Source organism: Rattus norvegicus, chromosome 14 (genome assembly GCF_036323735.1).
Source record: "Rattus norvegicus strain BN/NHsdMcwi chromosome 14, GRCr8, whole genome shotgun sequence".
Lineage (NCBI taxonomy): Eukaryota > Metazoa > Chordata > Mammalia > Rodentia > Muridae > Rattus > Rattus norvegicus.
Genome location: NC_086032.1, coordinates 14,815,963 through 14,837,825, shown reverse-complemented (window position 1 = coordinate 14,837,825; position 21,863 = coordinate 14,815,963). Strand labels below are relative to the sequence as shown.

Genomic DNA, 21,863 nt, shown 5'->3' with positions numbered 1-21,863 from the left:
GTTGTAGAGTTCAGTCACAAATTAAAAAGAAAAATGAAGCTGAGCACCACATTTATCTGTCTCTGCTTCCTGTTTGGATGCACTGTTACCAGGTCTCTCCCCTCTTTCCCACAATACCGTGCTGGAGAGCATCCCGAGAACAGTTGGCTAAATCCAACTCGTTGTTAAGGTGATTCTTGTGAGGTTTCTGATGACAGCAATTGTTAGGGGAGGAATTAAGGCTAAGAGTCTGAGACCTGATTGACCTCAAAAGTCAGGTGTGAGCCATAAGTCAATTAAACAAGTTATCAGGACAGGAGATAATGTGTTGACTGAGCATTTGGTGATCACGGACCCAGAACAACATTTCTAGTAATGTCCACAGTTATCAGGCCAGAAATGCCAAACAGGATCACTGGTTCTTGATCTCCTGTGTGACCATTCTTGCCTGAGGGTCATAAGGGAGTGTCTGACCAAATCTCCTGTGCAGACAGAAATCCCTTCTGTTGAAGACCTTTTAGAATCACATAGTGAAATTTTAATGAGGTTAAAATGACTAATATCTGCTGCCAAATTTTCTTCTGTCAATCCATTAAATCATTGGCTCTCACCCTGTGGTTCAGGACTCTATTGAAGTCCCATATTAAATATAGTGTATATCAGACAATTATATTACAATTCATAACTATCAAATTACTGTTAAAAGCTAACCATGGGTGAGGAAATACCCTCATAGAGGAAGGGTATGTAGGGATGGGATAGTGTGTTTATGGACAAGAAACTGTGTAACAGTATTCAACTTGAAATGTAAACTAAAAATATCCAATAAAAACATTTTATAGGGGAGGCCTTCAGGTCACAGCTAATTGTGGATTTGAATGAACAATTTGGGTGGTGTTCGATTGAAACCATATTTCTAGTACAGTGCGGAAAGGTGAAGGTTGTATAAATTGGGGCTTATTCTTAAGAAACTATTTTTAATATTAAGAATTGCTGGAATTATTTGTGTGTGGGGGGGTTGTGAGGGTAATACTGTAAAGTTAAGAAGGAGTAAAAAAAAGGAAGAGAGAGATGTAATCATATTCCCAAAAATAAAATATTGTATCCTTTACTATAAGAAAAGTGCTGGGGTTGGGGATTTAGCTCAGTGGTAGAGCGCTTGCCTAGGAAGCGCAAGGCCCTGGGTTCGGTCCCCAGCTCCAAAAAAAAGAACCAAAAGAAAAAAAAAAGAAAAGTGCTGATAAATCCAAATACCAAACTCAAGCAGTCTCAAAGACAAGACATCTTCATAAATTTCTACACATTAAGAACAGACATTCTGCTGTGTGCAGATTCATAACTGATTCTGTACTCTCAGTAGGGAATTTGACCTAGTGCACTTTTCTACCACCCAACCTGAAAATCCCATGACAGAATTGAATGAGAAGAATCACTGGATGAAGATTCTCTTTCACAACTTATGTCAATCAATACCATTCTGTCTTTCCTGATCCCTTAGTATTTATTCCTTTTGTCCTCGTTTCTACTGATTAGACTGTATCTACATGACTAGTCATTTACATGTTTGGGGAGATTCCACCTATGAAAGAGAATCTGCATTTTTCTTTCTTTATGACATTGGCTGATCTCTCTTAGTGTTGGTCCTTCCATTTCTCTGCATTTTCTGCATATTTTAGAACTTAATTCTTCTTTAGAGCTGAGTACTATTCAATTTTGTGTTCATATCAAACTTTATTTTACCATATGATGATATATAAATAGTTGGAGTGTAATTTGATGCTATAGTGAAGAGAGCAGCAATAAACATTGGGGTGTAGAGTACCTCTTTAGTCAGGTATTGAATCCTCTGTGTTCATGCCCAGAAGTGAAATGCTGGATCATGTCCTATTTCTAGTGATGAAAATTGAGCCAAGTCCTCTGAAAATGTAGACAATGTTATTAACCAAAGGGTGGTCTCCACATACACATGACCATTTCTTTCTTCTTCTTTTTTTGAAATTAAAACATATTCCTAGTGGCAACCCTCCCCCAGCGAGGCCATAGCTCCTCAGACTTCTAAATGTTTCACTAACTTAAGAACAGGAATTTGGATCTCCGAAGCTAAAGGCTGCATCATATGAATACCTTCACAGATGGTTCAACCTCTAAACTAAGCATCATCTTATAGTTCATTATCTTTGACATAAAATATTGCAGGAAGAAGGAGGGATTGGCAAAGACACTTGTTTAGTAATATCTTTAATAAAATGTAGACTTTCTGAAGGTAATGTCCCTTTTTCTTGTAACTTGTCTTCCTCTGTCTTCTAGAATATATATATATATGTATATATATACACATATATACATACATATATATGTATATACATATATATATATATATGTATATTTAGATATATAAAACAAAACAAAACAACAACAAAAACAAACTGTAACACAAACTTCCTGTTTGGGCAGAGTCAAAAAATTGCTGTTTGTATTTCAGTGCATCATCAATTACTCCATTATTAGACTTGTCGATGGTGCAGCAGATCTCTATAAAGGCTACAGTCATCAATTCCTTATGTCCCTCTAAGAATCTGTCCCTCTGGTGTCTCTGCCTGGGAGATTAAGTCATGTGACACTCCCTTAGCAGCACAGGCTCTGGGAGAAGAGTTGCTGTGGTACAGAGACTCCTGTGGACACTCTAAAAAGGGTTCAAAAGATTTTAGGAGTAGGCATGCAGATGTGCACAACTGCGATGGTGTACTTGTCTTTTGAATGAGAGCTGAGAGAACTGAGGTTTCCACCTGTTTAGTTGATGAGCACAGACAATTTGTATTGTCTCTAAAATTGAGAATTACCTTACCTCTATGATTAGGAATATACCTCCTCCTCACACCTGCCCAATCCAATGATTATGCATTCATTCCCACAGTACTGTTTGTAAATTTCTTAGTACAAGTAATGGTTGATTCACTGTTGAGTTGTTTCCCCTTTTCTCCTGTGGAGTCCAGGTACTCCCTCTTGGTAAATATGTTTTCTGCCCAATTGTGAAGAAAGGGATGGAGGTCCCCTCCCACATCATTTGCCTGTCATTTGCTTCTCTGTCAGTCCTTCCTCCCTTAAGGAGGTATGTTATCTGGTCTGACATTAATGTTTAACAATCCTATCCTAGTTTTCTGCACCCAAATCCCGTGGGAGGGAGAGCTAAACCTACAGAGAGGCAGACACGCCTGGGAAACCAGAATAGACTGCACTCTGCACACATCCAGACGCCAGAGGAAAACACCAAACGTCATCTGGAACCCTGGTGCACGGAGGCTCCCGGAAAGAGCGGCGCAGATCTTCCTGGTTGCTGCCGCTGTGGAGAGGACTTACGCAGTACCCCACGAGCAAACTTGAGCCTCGGAACCACAGGTAAGACCAACTTTTCCACTGCAAGAAACCTGCCTGGTGAACTCAGGACACACATAGGCAAAATACCTCTAGGACCGGGCTCTTCCTGTGTTTACCGGAAGTCCCACACCCGCGGATCCCGGCCCGCAGCAACTCTCTGCTCCCAAACCCCGTGGGAGAGAGACCTCACTGCCTGGTCAGGTGGGCACTCCCGAGGCTGCAGAGCGGAGGAGACCACCAACACTGCCCACCCCTACCCACATCCCTGGCCCAAGAGGAAACTGTATAAGGCCTCTGGGTTCCCGTAGGGGAGGGCCCAGGAGCGGCAGGACCCCTGTGCCTGAGACACCGCCAGAACCTGAAGGAAACAGACCGGATAAACAGTTCTCTGCACCCAAATCCCGTGGGAGGGAGAGCTAAACCTTCAGAGAGGCAGACATGGCTGGGAAACCAGAAGAGACTGCACTCTGCACACATCTCTGATGCCAGAGGAAAACACCAAACGCCATCTGGAACCCTAGTGCACGGAAGCTCCAGAATGGGCGGCGCACATCTTCCTGGTTGCTGCCGCCACAGAGAGCTCGTGGGCAGCACCCCGCGAGCAAACTTGAGCCTTGGGACCACAGGTAAGACCAACTTTTCTGCTGCAAGTGACCTGCCTGGTGAACTCAAGACACAGGCCCACAGGAACAGCTGAAGACCTGTAGAGAGGAAAAACTACACGCCTGAAAGCAGAACACTCTGTCCCCATAACTGGCTGAAAGAAAACAGGAAAAGAAGTCTACAGCACTCCTGACACACAGGCTTATAGGACAGTCTAGCCACTGTCAGAAATCGCAGACCAAAGTAACACTAGAGATAATTTGATGGCGAGAGGCAAGCGCAGGAACCCAAGCAACAGAAACCAAGACTACATGGCACCATTGGACCCCAATTCTCCCATCAAAACAAACATGGAATATCCAAACACACCAGAAAAGCAACATCTAGTTTCAAAATCATATTTGATCATGATGCTGGAGGACTTCAAGAAAGACGTGAAGAACTCCCTTAGAGAACAAGTAGAAGCCTACAGAGAGGAATCTCAAAAATCCCTGAAGGAATTCCAGGAAAACATAAATAAACATGTAGAAACCCATAGAGAGGAGACACAAAAATCCCTGAAAGAATTCCAGGAAAACACAATCAAACAGTGGAAGGAATTAAAAATGGAAATAGAAGCAATCAAGAAAGAACACATGGAAACAACCCTGGATGTAGAAAATCAAAAGAAGAGACAAGGAGCTGTAGATACAAGCTTCACCAACAGAATACAAGAGATGGAAGAGAGAATCTCAGGAGCAGAAGATTCCATAGAAATCATTGACACAACTGTCAAAGATAATGTAAAGAAGAAAAAGCTACTGGTCCAAAACATACAGGAAATCCAGGACTCAATGAGAAGATCAAACCTAAGGATAATGGGTATAGAAGAGAGTGAAGACTCCCAGCTCAAAGGACCAGTAAATATCTTCAACAAAATCATAGAAGAAAACTTCCCTAACCTAAAAAAAGAGATACCCATAGGCATACAAGAAGCCTACAGAACTCCAAATAGATTGGACCAGAAAAGAAACACCTCCCGTCACATAATAGTCAAAACACCAAACGCACAAAATAAAGAAAGAATATTAAAAGCAGTAAGGGAAAAAGGTCAAATAACATATAAAGGCAGACCTATAAGAATCACACCAGACTTTTCGCCAGAGACTATGAAGGCCAGAAGATCCTGGACAGATGTCATACACACCCTAAGAGAACACAAATGCCAGCCCAGGTTACTGTATCCTGCAAAACTCTCAATTAACATAGATGGAGAAACCAAGATATTCTATGACAAAACCAAATTTACACAATATCTTTCTACAAATCCAGCACTACAAAGGATAATAAAGGGTAAAGCCCAACATAAGGAGGCAAGCTATACCCTAGAAGAAGCAAGAAACTAATTGTCTTGGCAACAAAACAAAGAGAAGAAAAGCACACAAACATAACCTCACATCCAAATATGAACATAACGGGAAGCAATAATCACTATTCCTTAATATCTCTCAACATCAATGGCCTCAACTCCCCAATAAAAAGACATAGATTAACAAACTGGATACGCAACGAGGACCCTGCATTCTGCTGCCTACAGGAAACACACCTCAGAGACAAAGACAGATACTACCTCGGAGTGAAAGGCTGGAAAACAACTTTCCAAGCAAATGGTCAGAAGAAGCAAGCTGGAGTAGCCATTCTAATATCAAATAAAATCAATTTTCAATTAAAAGTCATCAAAAAAGATAAGGAAGGACACTTCATATTCATCAAAGGAAAAGTCCACCAAGATGTACTCTCAATCCTAAATATCTATGCCCCAAATACAAGGGCACCTACATACGTAAAAGAAACCTTACTAAAGGGGTTGGGGATTTGGCTCAGTGGCAGAGCACTTGCCTAGGAAGCGCAAGGCCCTGGGTTCGGTCCCCAGCTCCGAAAAAAAAAAAAAAAGAAAAAAAAAAGAAACCTTACTAAAGCTCAAAACACACATTGCACCTCACACAATAATAGTGGGAGATATCAACACCCCACTCTCATCAATGGACAGATCATGGAAACAGAAATTAACAGAGATGTAGAGCCAAATGGACTTAACGGATATTTATAGAACATTCTATCCTAAAGCAAAAGGATATATCTTCTTCTCAGCTCCTCATGGTACTTTCTCCAAAATTGACCATATAGTTGGTCAAAAAACGGGCCTCACCAGGTATAAAAAAATAGAAATAATCCCATGCGTGCTATCAGACCACCACGGCCTAAAACTGGTCTTCAATAACAATAAGGGAAGAATGCCCACATATACGTGGAAATTGAACAATGCTCTACTCAATGGTAACCTAGACAAGGAAGAAATAAAGAAAGAAATTAAAAACTTTTTAGAATTTAATGAAAATGAAGGTACAACATACCCAAACTTATGGGACACAATGAAAGCTGTGGTAAGAGGTAAACTCATAGCGCTGTGTGCCTGCAGAAAGAAACAGGAAAGAGCATATGTTAGCAGCTTGACAGCACACCTAAAAGCTCTAGAGCAAAAAGAAGCAAATACACCCAGGAGGAGTAGAAGGCAGGAAATAATCAAACTCAGAGCTGAAATCAACCAAGTAGAAACAAAAAGGACCATAGAATGAATCAACAGAACCAAAAGTTGGTTCTTTGAGAAAATCAGCAAGGTAGATAAACCCTTAGCTAGACTAACGAGAGGACCCAGAGAGTGTGTCCAAATTAACAAAATCAGAAATGAAAAGGGAGACATAACTACAGATTCAGAGGAAATTCAAAAAATCATCAGATCTTATTATAAAAGCCTATATTCAACAAAACTTGAAAATCTGCAGGAAATGGACAATTTCCTAGACAAATACCAGGTACCGAAGTTAAAGCAGGAACAGATAAACCAGTTAAACAACCCCATAACTCCTAAGGAAATAGAAGCAGTCATTAAAGTTCTCCCAACCAAAAAGAGCCCAGGTCCAGACGGGTTTAGTGCAGAATTCTATCAAACCTTCATAGAAGACCTCATACCAATATTATCCAAACTATTCCACAAAATTGAAACAGATGGATCAGTCCCGAATTCCTTCTATGAAGCCACAATTACTCTTATACCTAAACCACACAAAGAGCCAACAAAGAAAGAGAACTTCAGACCAATTTTCCCTTATGAATATCGACACAAAAATACTCAATAAAATTCTGGCAAACCGAATCCAAGAGCACATCAAAACAATCATCCACCATGATCAAGTAGGCTTCATCCCAGGCATGCAGGGATGGTTTAATATACGGAAAACCATCAACGTGATCCATTATATAAACAAACTGAAAGAACAAAACCACATGATCATTTCATTAGATGCTAAGAAAGCATTTGACAAAATTCAACACCCCTTCATGATAAAAGTCCTGGAAATAATAGGAATTCAAGGCCCATACCTAAACATAGTAAAAGCTATATACAGCAAACCAGTTGCTAACATTAAACTAAATGGGGAGAAACTTGAAGCAATCCCACTAAACTCAGGGACTAGACAAGGCTGCCCACTCTCTCCCTACTTATTCAATATAGTTCTTGAAGTTCTAGCCAGAGCAATCAGACAACAAAAGGAGGTCAAGGGGATACAGATCGGAAAAGAAGAAGTCAAAATATCACTATTTGCAGATGATATGATAGTTTATTTAAGTGATCCCAAAAGTTCCACCAGAGAACTACTAAAGCTGATAAACAACTTCAGCAAAGTGGCTGGGTATAAAATTAACTCAAATAAATCAGTAGCCTTCCTCTATACAAAAGAGAAACAAGCCGAGAAAGAAATTAGGGAAACGACACCCTTCATAATAGACCCAAATAATATAAAGTACCTCGGTGTGACTTTAACCAAGCAAGTAAAAGATTTGTACAATAAGAACTTCAAGACACTGAGGAAAGAAATTGAAGAAGACCTCAGAAGATGGAAAGATCTCCCATGCTCATGGATTGGCAGGATTAATATAGTAAAAATGGCCATTTTACCAAAAGCAATCTACAGATTCAATGCAATCCCCATCAAAATACCAATCCAATTCTTCAAAGAGTTAGACAGAACAATTTGCAAATTCATCTGGAATAACAAAAAACCCAGGATAGCTAAAGCTATCCTCAACAATAAAAGGACTTCAGGGGGAATCACTATCCCTGAACTCAAGCAGTATTACAGAGCAATAGTGATAAAAACTGCACGGTATTGGTACAGAGACAGACAGATAGACCAATGGAATAGAATTGAAGACCCAGAAATGAACCCACACACCTATGGTCACTTGATTTTTGACAAAGGAGCCAAAACCATCCAATGGAAAAAAGATAGCATTTTCAGCAAATGGTGCTGGTTCAACTGGAGGTCAACATGTAGAAAAATGAAGATCGATCCATGCTTATCTCCCTGTACAAAGCTTAAGTCCAAGTGGATCAAGGACCTCCACATCAAACCAGACACACTCAAACTAATAGAAGAAAAACTAGGGAAGCATCTGGAACACATGGGCACTGGAAAAAATTTCCTGAACAAAACACCAATGGCTTATGCTCTAAGATCAAGAATTGACAAATGGGATCTCATGAAACTGCAAAGCTTCTGTAAGGCAAAGGACACTGTGGTTAGGACAAAACGGCAACCAACAGATTGGGAAAAGATCTTTACCAATCCTACAACAGATAGAGGGCTTATATCCAAAATATACAAAGAACTCAAGAAGTTAGACCGCAGGGAGACAAATAACCCTATTAAAAAATGGGGTTCAGAGCTAAACAAAGAATTCACAGCTGAGGAATGCCGAATGGCTGAGAAACACCTAAAGAAATGTTCAACATCTTTAGTCATAAGGGAAATGCAAATCGAAACAACCCTGAGATTTCACCTCACACCAGTGAGAATGGCTAAGATCAAAAACTCAGGTGACAGCAGATGCTGGCGAGGATGTGGAGAAAGAGGAACACTCCTCCATTGTTGGTGGGATTGCAGACTGGTACAACCATTCTGAAAATCAGTCTGGAGGTTCCTCAGAAAATTGGTCATTGAACTGCCTGAGGATCCCGCTATACCTCTCTTGGGCATATACCCAAAAGATGCCCCAACATATGAAAAAGACACGTGCTCCACTATGTTCATCGCAGCCTTATTTATAATAGCCAGAAGCTGGAAAGAACCCAGATGCCCTTCAGCAGAGGAATGGATACAGAAAATGTGGTACATCTACACAATGGAATATTGCTCAGCTATCAAAAACAACGGCTTTATGAAATTCGTAGGCAAATGGTTGGAACTGGAAAATATCATCCTTAGTGAGCTAACCCAATCACAGAAAGACATACATGGTATGCACTCATTGATAAATGGTTATTAGCCCAAATGCTTGAATTACCCTAGATGCCCAGAACAAATGAAACTCAAGACGGATGATCAAAATGTGAATGCTTCACTCCTTCTTTAAAAGGGGAACAAGAATACCCTTGGCAGGGAAGAGAGAGGCAAAGATTAAAACAGAGACTGAAGGCACCCATTCAGAGCCTGCCCCACATGTGGCCCATACATATACAGCTACCCAATTAGACAAGATGGATGAAGCAAAGAAGTGCAGACCGAAAGGAGCCGGATGTAGATCGCTCCTGAGAGACACAGCCAGAATACAGCAAATACAGAGGCGAATGCCAGCAGCAAACCACTGAACTGAGAATAGGACCTCCGTTGAAGGAATCAGAGAAAGAACTGGAAGAGCTTGAAGGGGCTCGAGACCCCATATGTACAACAATGCCAAGCAACCAGAGCTTCCAGGGACTAAGCCACTACCTAAAGACTATACATGGACTGACCCTGGACTCTGACCTCATAGGACGCAATGAATATCCTAGTAAGAGCACCAGTGGAAGGGGAAGCCCTGGGTCCTGCTAAGACTGAACCCCCAGTGAATTAGACTGTTGGGGAGAGGGCGGCAATGGGGGGAGGGTTGGGAGGGGAACACCCATAAGGACGGGGAGGGGGGAGGGGGATGTTTGCCCGGATACCAAAGAATTATTATTAAGTATTAAATAAATTTAAAAAAGAGTAAAAAAAAATCCTATCCTACCTTGTCAATTTAATGAAAATTTACATTTTGCTCAAAACCTTTGGAAAAGGCACAAACTTGTGATGTTTGCCTATTCTTGAGAATAAGTTTGTTTTTGTCTTTCCTGGGAAGATTGAAAAGGAACATTTATTTACCACTCCTCCCCATACAATGTGTCAGGGAGCAGAACAAAGAAAGATTTCATGCAGCGAAGGTAAGGAGCACCTTAAGTTTTCCTGAGGTTTCTGCAAAACACACCTCTGAGCTTCAGTATCTCTAAATTTGTGTAGCTGTCCTCACATTATGGCTACTCCTGACAGCTTAGGACATGGTCTCCAGTGAGTCTGATTTTTCTTTTCTTCCTTCTCCACGAGGGTTTGTTAATACTCCCATTTAACTTTGATGTCCGATGTGTAATTCTCTTTTCTTGTGGGACTCCAGATCAAGAATTGCTGAAGGTCACACAGTTGCATCTGTTCCTCATGGCATCAATCACATCAAGCTTATCAATGCTGCACTGATCAGTTTAACTGCATGAGCACAATGCCTTCCTCCCCTTGGATGACTCAGCTTCCATAAGAGCTTCTCAATTCTATAGAATGCAGCTATCAATGGACTATGATTCTTCTGCTTCAGAAAATCCATGTTATTTTGTACAATGATTCTTCCTGGCTGGGAGTGCAGATATTAGGAAACTCAAGGCTTTGAAGAAATCCTGTGACAGATGTCAATCACTTGTCCAGCAGAGGGCAGGACTGACACACAATAAAAATGGTGCTTGGCTTGTGTGTTATCAACCAGGTCTAGGCTGAGAAGTCCCTCTCTATACCACACCCCTAAACACTTGCAAGCATGAACAGGGTTTGTCTCTTATTGAACTTTGTTGCATTTCTTTGGAAACTTTTCCCCTAGCTGGTCTGCCTTGTTTGGCTTCAGTGGGAGAGGATGCATTTAGTCCTCATGCAACTTTGTGTGACAGAGCAGTATGATACCTAGTCTGGGTGTGGCCTGGGTGCCTGTCCTTCTCTGGGAATAATGGGAGCAGGAAATGAGGGGAAATCGTCAAAGGGTAAGACTGGGAGTAAAGCAAAGGAAAGAGGTGATCGGGTGGTAAAGTGAATAAATGAATTAATGAAAATAAAATAAAATGATGAATAGGAAGCTCGCTATGTTTAACATTTAATCTTTGTCCACTGAACCTCAATAATAAGAAGTTCTCCCTGAAACAAGTTATCAACTTATATTTTCAGGGAACACTTTTAATAACATTAAAAAGTAACGAACCATCCAATTGTTTTACTCTAAGAAAACTTGTGAGGATTGTTGTTAAGCTTGGTGGGTATGGTTAGTATGCACTTAGAAAAGATCATTTGTATATGTATAATGTACAAAGAATGTAGTTTCTCTCAGACATGACCCTACAGACATAACTAGGGAAAGTTATATTTATTTTAGATTCTTATCTCCTGTCCTCTTACATTTTTATTCTCCTCTCTTATCAATATATGCTTAAAGATTATAGTATAAAAATCCTTCAAATTTTTATTATTTTGACTTTTATTTACTTATGTTGCACAGCTTTTGTTCTATTTCAGAGCAGGGATAAGACAAAGTCATGAGAGATGAGAAGGAAAGTGCAGAGGGACTCTAGCTGCGTGTCAGGAAGAAGTTTCTTGAATGTTATATTAGGTATTGAAATAAGTAGATAGAGTGATATTGAATTTCTGCTCTGAAGGCTCAACATGTAGTGTGCTGAGATAGCTGTTAATGTATTATTACACCCTTTTTAATGCGGTTCACAAATCCAATGAATGGATAGACAAACACTGTATGAAGTAAAGCACATCCAGACATTTCATGGAATGACTCAGGACATTGGTATTGCTTTAGCAGATCTACTTAGTGGTTATCTTAAAAAATAAACCAATTTGAAAGTCATCACCATACTCATGTGCACAAAACATCTGAAAGGTAACAAATTAAAGAATGCTGAACTGGTAAGCTTTTATGCAAAAACAAAACAAAACAAAACAAAAAACCACCAGCTTTCTTGTGATTATGTATCCTCAAGTACTATTTCTAGTGTCAAATATGGGCATTGAGGGATCATGGCTCAGTAATTAAGATTCCTCATTGACCTATCAGACAACCTGAGTTCAATTCTGGATAACCATCTGGCAGCTCAAACCATCTTCGGGTTCTGATGCCTTTTTTGGTCATGAAAGCATTCAAATAGAACACAAATATACATAGAATTAATGCAGAAATCAATGATGTATATTGACAAAATCCTAATTTCCCCTCACTCACTCTTGGTGCAGGAGCTCAAACACTGGATACCAGAGCAAAGCAGCCTATTGCTCACCAATTGAGGTCAACGGACACACCTGAAACTCCACATGCTCTCTTCACAGAGCTCTACATCAACATCCCCATTTTAATTAAGTAGGCCATTTTTTATTTCTTTGTGGAATTGACTTATTTTCATTTAAAGACTTCAGATAGGCATATATTTACTGATGTATTATTAAGTTTTGTGCATGTGAAAATTGGTAACCACAAGGACCAAAAAAGAGGGTTTTATCACCTGAAGCCTGAGTTTCATTTGAGAGCTACCTGATTATAACAACAGAAATCAATCTTTGGTCCTCTGCAACACTAGCATGTGCTCTTAACCTGTGAACAATCTCTCTCAAACTATAGGTCATTTGTTTTAAGAATATGAAAGCATGTTTAGTCTAGGTAAATCTTAGGTGAGTTCACTGGTCCCAAGGAATAAGGCCAGTGAACTGGATATGCAGACAGAAGGACAGGTTGTAGGTTAAGAGTGAAAGAAGGAGCCTGAGAGAAATTTCTTGTTCTATTTTGTTTTTCTTCTCTTCTTGTGTACCTTAGCATTGATGTCCACATGTTCTTCATGGGAAATGAAAACATTATTCACCTTCCCTAGAGTGTGAAATGTGATATTCCTGGCATTGATGCTTTTTTTTGACTTCTCTCCAGAGGGCATTTTTTATTGAGATCTTAAATTTAGAGCCATTACTCAATTCAGACCATCACAATGATATTTAAATAGGGAACTGATGATCTATGTGTTTAATAAATATACTATAATAAATTATTTTATTGATAGTTCACTATTCAGTAAGGAATTATAATGACTAGACTGAGGGTGATATTTCCTTTTTGTTACAACTCAAGATTTTTTTTTTTTTTTTTATTAACTTGAGTATTTCTTATATACATTTCGAGTGTTATTCCCTTTCCCGGTTTCCGGGCAAACATCCCCCTCCCCCCTCCCCTTCCTTATGGGTGTTCCCCTCCCAACCCTCCCCCCATTGCCGCCCTCCCCCCATAGACTAGTTCACTGTGGGTTCAGTCTTAGCAGGACCCAGGGCTTCCCCTTCCACTGGTGCTCTTACTAGGATATTCATTGCTACCTATGGGGTCAGAGTCCAGGGTCAGTCCATGTATAGTCTTTAGGTAGTGGCTTAGTCCCTGGAAGCTCTGGTTGCTTGGCATTGTTGTACTTTTGGGGTCTCGAGCCCCTTCAAGCTCTTCCAGTTCTTTCTCTGATTCCTTCAATAGGGGACCTATTCTCAGTTCAGTGGTTTGCTGCTGGCATTCGCCTCTATATTTGCTGTATTCTGGCTGTGTCTCTCAGGAGCGATCTACATCCGGCTCCTGTCGGTCTGCACTTCTTTGCTTCATCCATCTTGTCTAATTGGGTGGCTGTATATGTATGGGCCACATGTGGGGCAGGCTCTGAATGGGTGTTCCTTCAGTCTCTGTTTTAATCTTTGCCTCTCCCTTCCCTGCCAAGGGTATTCTTTTTCCTCATTTAAAGAAGGAGTGAAGCATTCACATTTTGATCATCCGTCTTGAGTTTCGTTTGTTCTAGGGATCTAGGGTAATTCAAGCATTTGGGCTAATAGCCACTTATCAATGAGTGCATACCATGTATGTCTTTCTGTGATTGGGTTAGCTCACTCAGGATGATATTTTCCAGTTCCAACCATTTGCCTACGAATTTCATAAACTCGTTGTTTTTGATAGCTGAGTAATATTCCATTGTGTAGATGTACCACATTTTCTGTATCCATTCCTCTGTTGAAGGGCATCTGGGTTCTTTCCAGCTTCTGGCTATTATAAATAAGGCTGCGATGAACATAGTGGAGCACGTGTCTCTTTTATATGTTGAGGCATCTTTTGGGTATATGCCCAAGAGAGGTATAGCTGGATCATCAGGCAGTTCAATGTCCAATTTTCTGAGGAACCTCCAGACTGATTTCCAGAATGGTTTTACCAGTCTGCAATCCCACCAACAATGGAGGAGTGTTCCTCTTTCTCCACATCCTCGCCAGCATCTGCTGTCACCTGAGTTTTTGATCTTAGCCAATCGCACTGGTGTGAGGTGAAATCTCAGGGTTGTTTTGATTTGCATTTCCCTTATGACTAAAGATGTTGAACATTTCTTTAGGTGTTTCTCAGCCATTCGGCATTCCTCAGCTGTGAATTCTTTGTTTAGCTCTGAACCCCATTTTTTAATAGGGTTATTTGTTTCCCTGCGGTCTAACTTCTTGAGTTCTTTGTATATTTTGGAAATAAGCCCTCTATCTGTTGTAGGATTGGTAAAGATCTTTTCCCAATCTGTTGGTTGCCGTTTTGTCCTAACCACAGTGTCCTTTGCCTTACAGAAGCTTTGCAGTTTTATGAGATCCCATTTGTCGATTCTTGATCTTAGAGCATAAGCCATTGGTGTTTTGTTCAGGAAATTTTTTCCAGTGCCCATGTGTTCCAGATGCTTCCCTAGTTTTTCTTCTATTAGTTTGAGTGTGTCTGGTTTGATGTGGAGGTCCTTGATCCACTTGGACTTAAGCTTTGTACAGGGTGATAAGCATGGATCGATCTGCATTCTTCTACATGTTGCCCTCCAGTTGAACCAGCACCATTTGCTGAAAATACTATCTTTTTTCCATTGGATGGTTTTGGCTCCTTTGTCAAAAATCAAGTGACCATAGGTGTGTGGGTTCATTTCTGGGTCTTCAATTCTATTCCATTGGTCTATCTGTCTGTCTCTGTACCAATACCATGCAGTTTTTATCACTATTGCTCTGTAATACTGCTTGAGTTCAGGGATAGTGATTCCCCCTGAAGTCCTTTTATTGTTGAGGATAGCTTTAGCTATCCTGGGTTTTTTGTTATTCCAGATGAATTTGCAAATTGTTCTGTCTAACTCTTTGAAGAATTGGATTGGTATTTTGATGGGGATTGCATTGAATCTGTAGATTGCTTTTGGTAAAATGGCCATTTTTACTATATTAATCCTGCCAATCCATGAGCATGGGAGATCTTTCCATCTTCTGAGGTCTTCTTCAATTTCTTTCCTCAGTGTCTTGAAGTTCTTATTGTACAAATCTTTTACTTGCTTGGTTAAAGTCACACCGAGGTACTTTATATTATTTGGGTCTATTATGAAGGGTGTCGTTTCCCTAATTTCTTTCTCGGCTTGTTTCTCTTTTGTATAGAGGAAGGCAACTGATTTATTTGAGTTAATTTTATACCCAGCCACTTTGCTGAAGTTGTTTATCAGCTTTAGTAGTTCTCTGGTGGAACTTTTGGGATCACTTAAATATACTATCATGTCATCTGCAAATAGTGATATTTTGACCTCTTCTTTTCCGATCTGTATCCCTTTGATCTCCTTTTGTTGTCTGATTGCTCTGGCTAGAACTTCAAGAACTATATTGAATAAGTAGGGAGAGAGTGGGCAGCCTTGTCTAGTCCCTGATTTTACAACTCAAGATTTAGAATAGCATTCTTTGTAAAGTAAATGCTTTATAGTAGAGTGATCTGCATATTATTGGACACCTTTACATAAAGTTTGGCTACTATGTAGAATTTGAGAGTCCACAGGAATAAAGCTCCAGAGACAAGTGGCAGAAATGCTGTATGTAAGCGTTCCCAGTAGTAATCTCATGTAGACATGACATAAAGATCAAGACTGGAAAGCCTGTTTACTTTGCCCTGGGTTGTCTTCTTCCTTGGGGCATCTCTGATGGGTTCAAAGTGCCTCTGGTCTGAATGTACTGTATTTTCATCTTCTCTAATCCATTTATTCCCACTTCATTGGAGGTGTGTCTATGTTGCTCACTTTAGTTTAAATGTTTAGTGCACATAACTGATCAGCCACACAAGAGGGTTGTAAATGTAGCTGAGGAAAAGGACAAGGGAAAGAAGTGTCAACAAAACTTTATTTTATACATGCCAATTTCACCCTGAACTTTGCTGCACTCATGCAATACTAGTGTCTTTCTTTTCGGGACCCATTCAACCTTCCAGACCCTAACCTGGTAGCAAGGTTGGTAACAATCAAAGACCTCAGAGAGAAACATCCAGTTGAATAACTACACAATAAAGCATCCTGTCTGGGCAGAAGCTGTATAAAAATGCCAAACAGTGTTTCTGAGTTGACAAGGCCTTTCTTCCCACAATATATTTGTCTGTTCCCCATGTCCAGCTTTGCCTTCAAGATTCCAGTCACTGTACATCATTTTATTTTCAACCATCTGAGCAGTGTCAGAAGCCATAGCCTCTTAGGACCCAGATGAGAGATGTGTCTCAAGTCTGTTGTTTATTCAAATATGGGAGTCCTATTTCCCAATTTACTGCCAGCAACAACAAAGTCTGGACCCATTGTGATAGACATAGCGCTCACCACATCTTTGGCAGGCATCTGTAGCAAAGGAGATGCTCTTGGGCTGCCTTATTGCCCTGAGTGTATCCACGATCTCAGGACAAAGTAGGGCAAATCTTTCTACAGATACTTGAGCCGAGTCATCATAGCACTCCAGAGGGGCAGGGTATAGTTCCACATTGATCCTGCTCCAGTTGATTGTGTGCTGCAAAAGGTCCTTCAGAATATGCATGGAGAAGTTATTGCTGTAGAAGTTGACCATGGTGAGCTGACAGCAATGTCTGAGGGCAGGTAGGAGGGCATAGAGTTGGGAGTCATTCATTCTACACCACTTCAAATCCAGAGTCTCAAGAGTGTCTGCCACTTTCTCTAGGAGACCTCTCAGAGGCATAATATCCAGATCACATAAGACCACTCCACTCAAATCCAGATGTTTTAGCTGAAATAGGCTTTGACTGCGGGATAGGGAATCCAAGTCTTTCTGTGAAATTAGGTAGTATGTGATTGAAAGGGTCTCCAAGGGAGTCATCAGGGACCTAGTTAAGAACAGGGTGTTAGTTATGGCTAATAGTGTTGTAGAGATTTGGCTGGAATGTACAGAGTGATAGAAGGATCCAGGTGCCTTATGGTCAGTTTGACTAAATGTTCAAGGACATCAGTTTTGATGCTTCCTGATGTAAATTACTCAGTCAGGCCCAGCCCACAGTTCATCCACTGACTTCACTCTCACACTGAAAAGCAATTTACCTCATAAGTCCAGAAAGCACACAGAAGTACTTCCATCAACATAAAGTCCTGACAGCATCTCGATATTTACTATGTGCTCAATGAATATGGATTCTATCCTTCCTTCTGAAGTCACCTGTGCTCTCAATTACAGCACAAGCTGTACCCCCTGTCCCATTCATCCAGTGCTACTTGTGTTCCAAAGTTTTCACCCATGGAAATTGGGGGACAAGACTGTTTTCTTAGATTTGAGCATATAGCTCAGGTTCAAACTATGCTACCTAGTCCTCCAAATCCAGAATATAATACCTGGAAAAATTACAATCCACTCCTACTACCTCTCTTAATGCCAAATCAATTCTCTAATTCATAAAGGCTTATTAGAAACACTGATTTCACTCATAAAAGTTACCTTTTGTAGGTCAATATACATGAAAACAGGACATAAAATTCTGAGTCTTATGAGTCTGTGAATGTTTGTTCCTAGTGACTGTTGGCGTTATGCGCCATTAATCCTTAAGATAAGAGAGACAGATTTGTTTTGCTATCTGAGCTAGCTTTACCTTCTTACTTACCCTAGGACTTGATTCATGTGATCTCTAAGAAAATGGACGCAGAACATGCAGAGATGCTGGAGGCAATTGAATTTGGAGAACTGAGATATAAACTTCTTGATACACTTGGTTTCTCTGTCTCTTGTTTCAGTGCTATTAGAGAGGGTCATCTTGTGGAGGGGTGCCAGGAAGACTTTCTAAAGATTTATCATCTTTCCAAAGTAGGGAGCAAAATGTGCCAGGTCAGACAGATTCCACTCTGTATTCAGTTCTAATTCAGTGATGTGTTGTGGATTAAATACATTCAAGATCTCTTTGAGAACTCTGAGTGGCAGCTCCCAGATTGTCATCTGTGTACAACAGAAATGTAGGGAACCCTTTCTCTGCTGGGCCCACTTCAAGAAATATGCTTGTGTTTCATCAAGGCAGGACCAGATGCACAATTCAACTATGACCTTCACTCGCTGCCGCCTCAGTGCATATCTGGGCAAGACCTTCACTACTTGCTTTTCCTCCCAGTTTTCTGCTGAACAGCTGCTCTCCTCGGCACCAGCCCATATGTTCCAGAAGGACTGGTGTGCATTTCTCAAATCAAGAACCTGTAGTTTTGTTCTCCTGTTGGTGAAACATATGAATGTCATTAGACTCCGAATCAACTTTTATGACATATCTAAACTCATCTCTCCCCCTTGCTAAGACACATGCTGTTTAAGCAGCTGACTTCCAAACTGGACTCAGGTATACTCCAGATGCTTTCCCATGACTTCTCTTCACTTGATTACTTTTCTTTCACTAAGTCAAACCTTATTTCTCCTTAGTTATATCATTAGTGGTTGTAGAAATGTCAGGGATAGGCTCATTCTACTGTGAGGCTGCACTTACCCTAGTCCATATTCAACTATAACCCATATTCAACTGTCCTTATTAAAAATAAATAACTTTCAAGAACCATATATCCCTCATGAAGATGTTTTCAGAAACTTCTGATCAACTTATAGCCTAGCCTACTGCCCTAATAATCTCTATTGTGTAGTCCATGAAATCCCTTCTATGGTAATTGTTTATTTCCTACCTGGGGTGAAACTTTCTTGTCAGTCGCATGTCTACTCCATCTAGCACAGCTTGAAAGGTTTCTAGGCTTGGTGTCTTCATCAATGCACCCACAGGGAGACAGGGCAATGGCCAAGTTGCCACCATTTCTTTCACAAGCTTGGTTTGTCTGCCCTCAAAGGCCTCCTTGAACAGTGCTGGGAAGAGCACATTTGGCATCTCCTCCAGAGAGAATATGGCCACATCCTCATTTCTGAGCAATGACTGTCTTGCCAGCATCTGGAGTGTGAGTGGGGTCGGAATACTCATCTTCTAAGGTCTCCAATAGGATAGCTCCTGGGGAAGGAGTTAGCAAAAAAATATATTTTCTAGAGAAAGACTGTAACACTTCTTCACAAACACAACAACATTTAAGATTCTGAATTTCTTCTCTGGCAGTGTTAGAGACATAATTTTACCTCTTCATCCTAAACTGGTCATATAAAGACAGACTCCCACAGTGAAATCATGGGAGAGTGTTGATCACTCAAATGTGTATATAATTTTCTGTTCAAAACATATTAAGTGTGACCCTTTCTTTTAAAAATGAAAGAATGAAAGAGAGATAGTAAAAGGGAGAGACTCGCAGGACCCATGTGGATGACAGTAGCTTAAATATGCATCAGAGGGGAGGATAAACCTGAAGAGACCACCACCAGTGAATAGACATGGCTTCCAGTTGAAGAATGGAGCCACTAACCCATCTCAAAAGGTTTAACCTAGAATTTACTGTCTAAACAAAAAGCAGGGGCAAAAAATGGATTAGAGACTAAAGGAAAGGCCATCCAGAGACCACCTACCTTGGGATCCATCCCATCAACAGACATCAAATCCCATCACTATTGCTAATGCTAAGCTGTGCTTACACAGGAGCCCAGTATGGCTGTCCTCTGAAAGGCTGTGCCACCACCTGCCTCAGACAATTGCAGACACTCACAGGCAACCAAATTTACTGAACTTGGGAATCGCAATTGGAGAGATAGTGAGGAACCAAAGGAGCTGAATCAGCTTGAAAACTCATAGGAATAACAACAAGATCAACTAACTTAGCCACTTAGAGCTCCAACAGAGCAACCACCAATCAAAGAGTACGGGTGAATTCATAGTTCCAGATAAACAGGCAGCAAAGCATTGCCTTATCTTGCATCAATGCGAGGGGAGGCTTGGTCCCATGAAGGCTTGTTTCCCCAGGGAAGGTGGTGCTAAAGGAGTGAGGGAGGAGTGGGTGGCTGGATGGGGAATCACCTCTTTTGGGTCAAAGGAGAGGCAGGTTTGGAGTGGAGTTTTGGAGGGGAGACCAAGAATGGGGACAATTTCTGAAATATAAATCAATAAAATAATCAAAAAAAAAAGAAAGAAAAAGAAAGAACAAACCAATCAACAAAGAAATATTGAAACAAGCAAACAAACAATAAAAGAAACAAAAAATCCTCCAGTTGTGGATCAAAATTGAATTCCTACTAAGAAGGATGACAACAGTAGGTTCTTAAAATTTTCAGGTTTTTCTGGGTTCCAAAAGCAGATCATATCCCAAAACAAAGCTATGTTAAAAACATGAAGAGCATAGTTAAAGGTAAGACATTTGAGTGACTCACACGTATAATTCTAGGTATTATGAGTTAAAGAGGATCAAAGACACATGGTCTCCAGGTCTCCAGTATGAGCCAGGGTCTCACAAAAACTAACACAAGAAGCATTTGTGAGAATGGAAATATAAGGGAACTTGCTAGATACTTAGCCCTGAGGAGTCTGCTGAGTCAGGAGGATCTTGATATCCAGCCTACCCAGAGCCACATGGCCATTTCTAGGAGAGTGTGAATAACATAGAAAGACTTCTTATAAAAAATCTACCACAATAATGAAATCAACAGGTTAACCAAGATGTTTGAGATTAAACTAAAACTAGATTTGGAATTAAATCCAAGTTCTTCAATGAGTTCATCTAAAGAGACAGAAATTAAAATGTGTTGTCATATCTTGGAGTCTAGAGGTCTACATCAAACTGCATGATTCAAGGGAAATCAATTACATACCAGTTTTGAGCACTGCACACAGATCTCTGCATCCCAGAGAAACCAGGCAGCTATTCAGGCTGCAGGTCTCTGAATATTTTCTCTGGCTCCACTGAAGCCTTTATATACCTCTCTGCTCACCCTCAGCCCATTACAGGCACACCCTCCCACCTCCCACCTCCCACTGGAATTTGGTTAAGCTCCACCCTTTGAATTCTATGTGTAGTATCCAACCAATTCTTTGATTGAATCAGAACTCTCGGTGAGAATACTTTTTCAAGGACCACCTCTCAGACATTTCGCCTGTTGATTAACAACATATCATGAATTTGTGGATTTTCCCCTTCATTTGCTTAATTCTTACATAGTTTTGACTTTGATATTAGACTGAGTCTTGCTGTGAAGCCACAGTGGTTTAGAACTCTAAGTTTAGCAGTCCTCCTGCCTCACCATCCTTCTTCCTGTGAGGATTAAAGGTGGGAATCAGTATAACTGAGTGAATTTTATTCATGTGACAAAAGTTAGTTTTATTTGCTGCAGTTCAGAGTTTAATTTGTTGCTGAAAATAGTCATGTAAAATAATTCATAAGTCTTGTTCACTTGACTTGGAACAAACAATTTTAATAATCACTTATATGTTCTGGAGCTCAAGGACTGAATAAAAAGTTTTTTCAATAAACTACAGTAACACGTATTCAAAGGTTTAGGCAGGATCATGGCTTGATTCCATTAGTATTGTCCCAGGGTCCTGGGTTTCTACTC

The 21,863-nt window shown here is 40.5% G+C and overlaps 1 pseudogene; it reads right to left on the bottom strand.

Moving 5' to 3' along the window:
* Nucleotides 1-16,688: 16,688 nt before the first annotated feature.
* On the bottom strand, nucleotides 16,689-19,359 carry LOC134481895 (PRAME family member 8-like; annotated as a pseudogene).
* Between the last annotated feature and the right edge of the window lie 2,504 nt (nucleotides 19,360-21,863).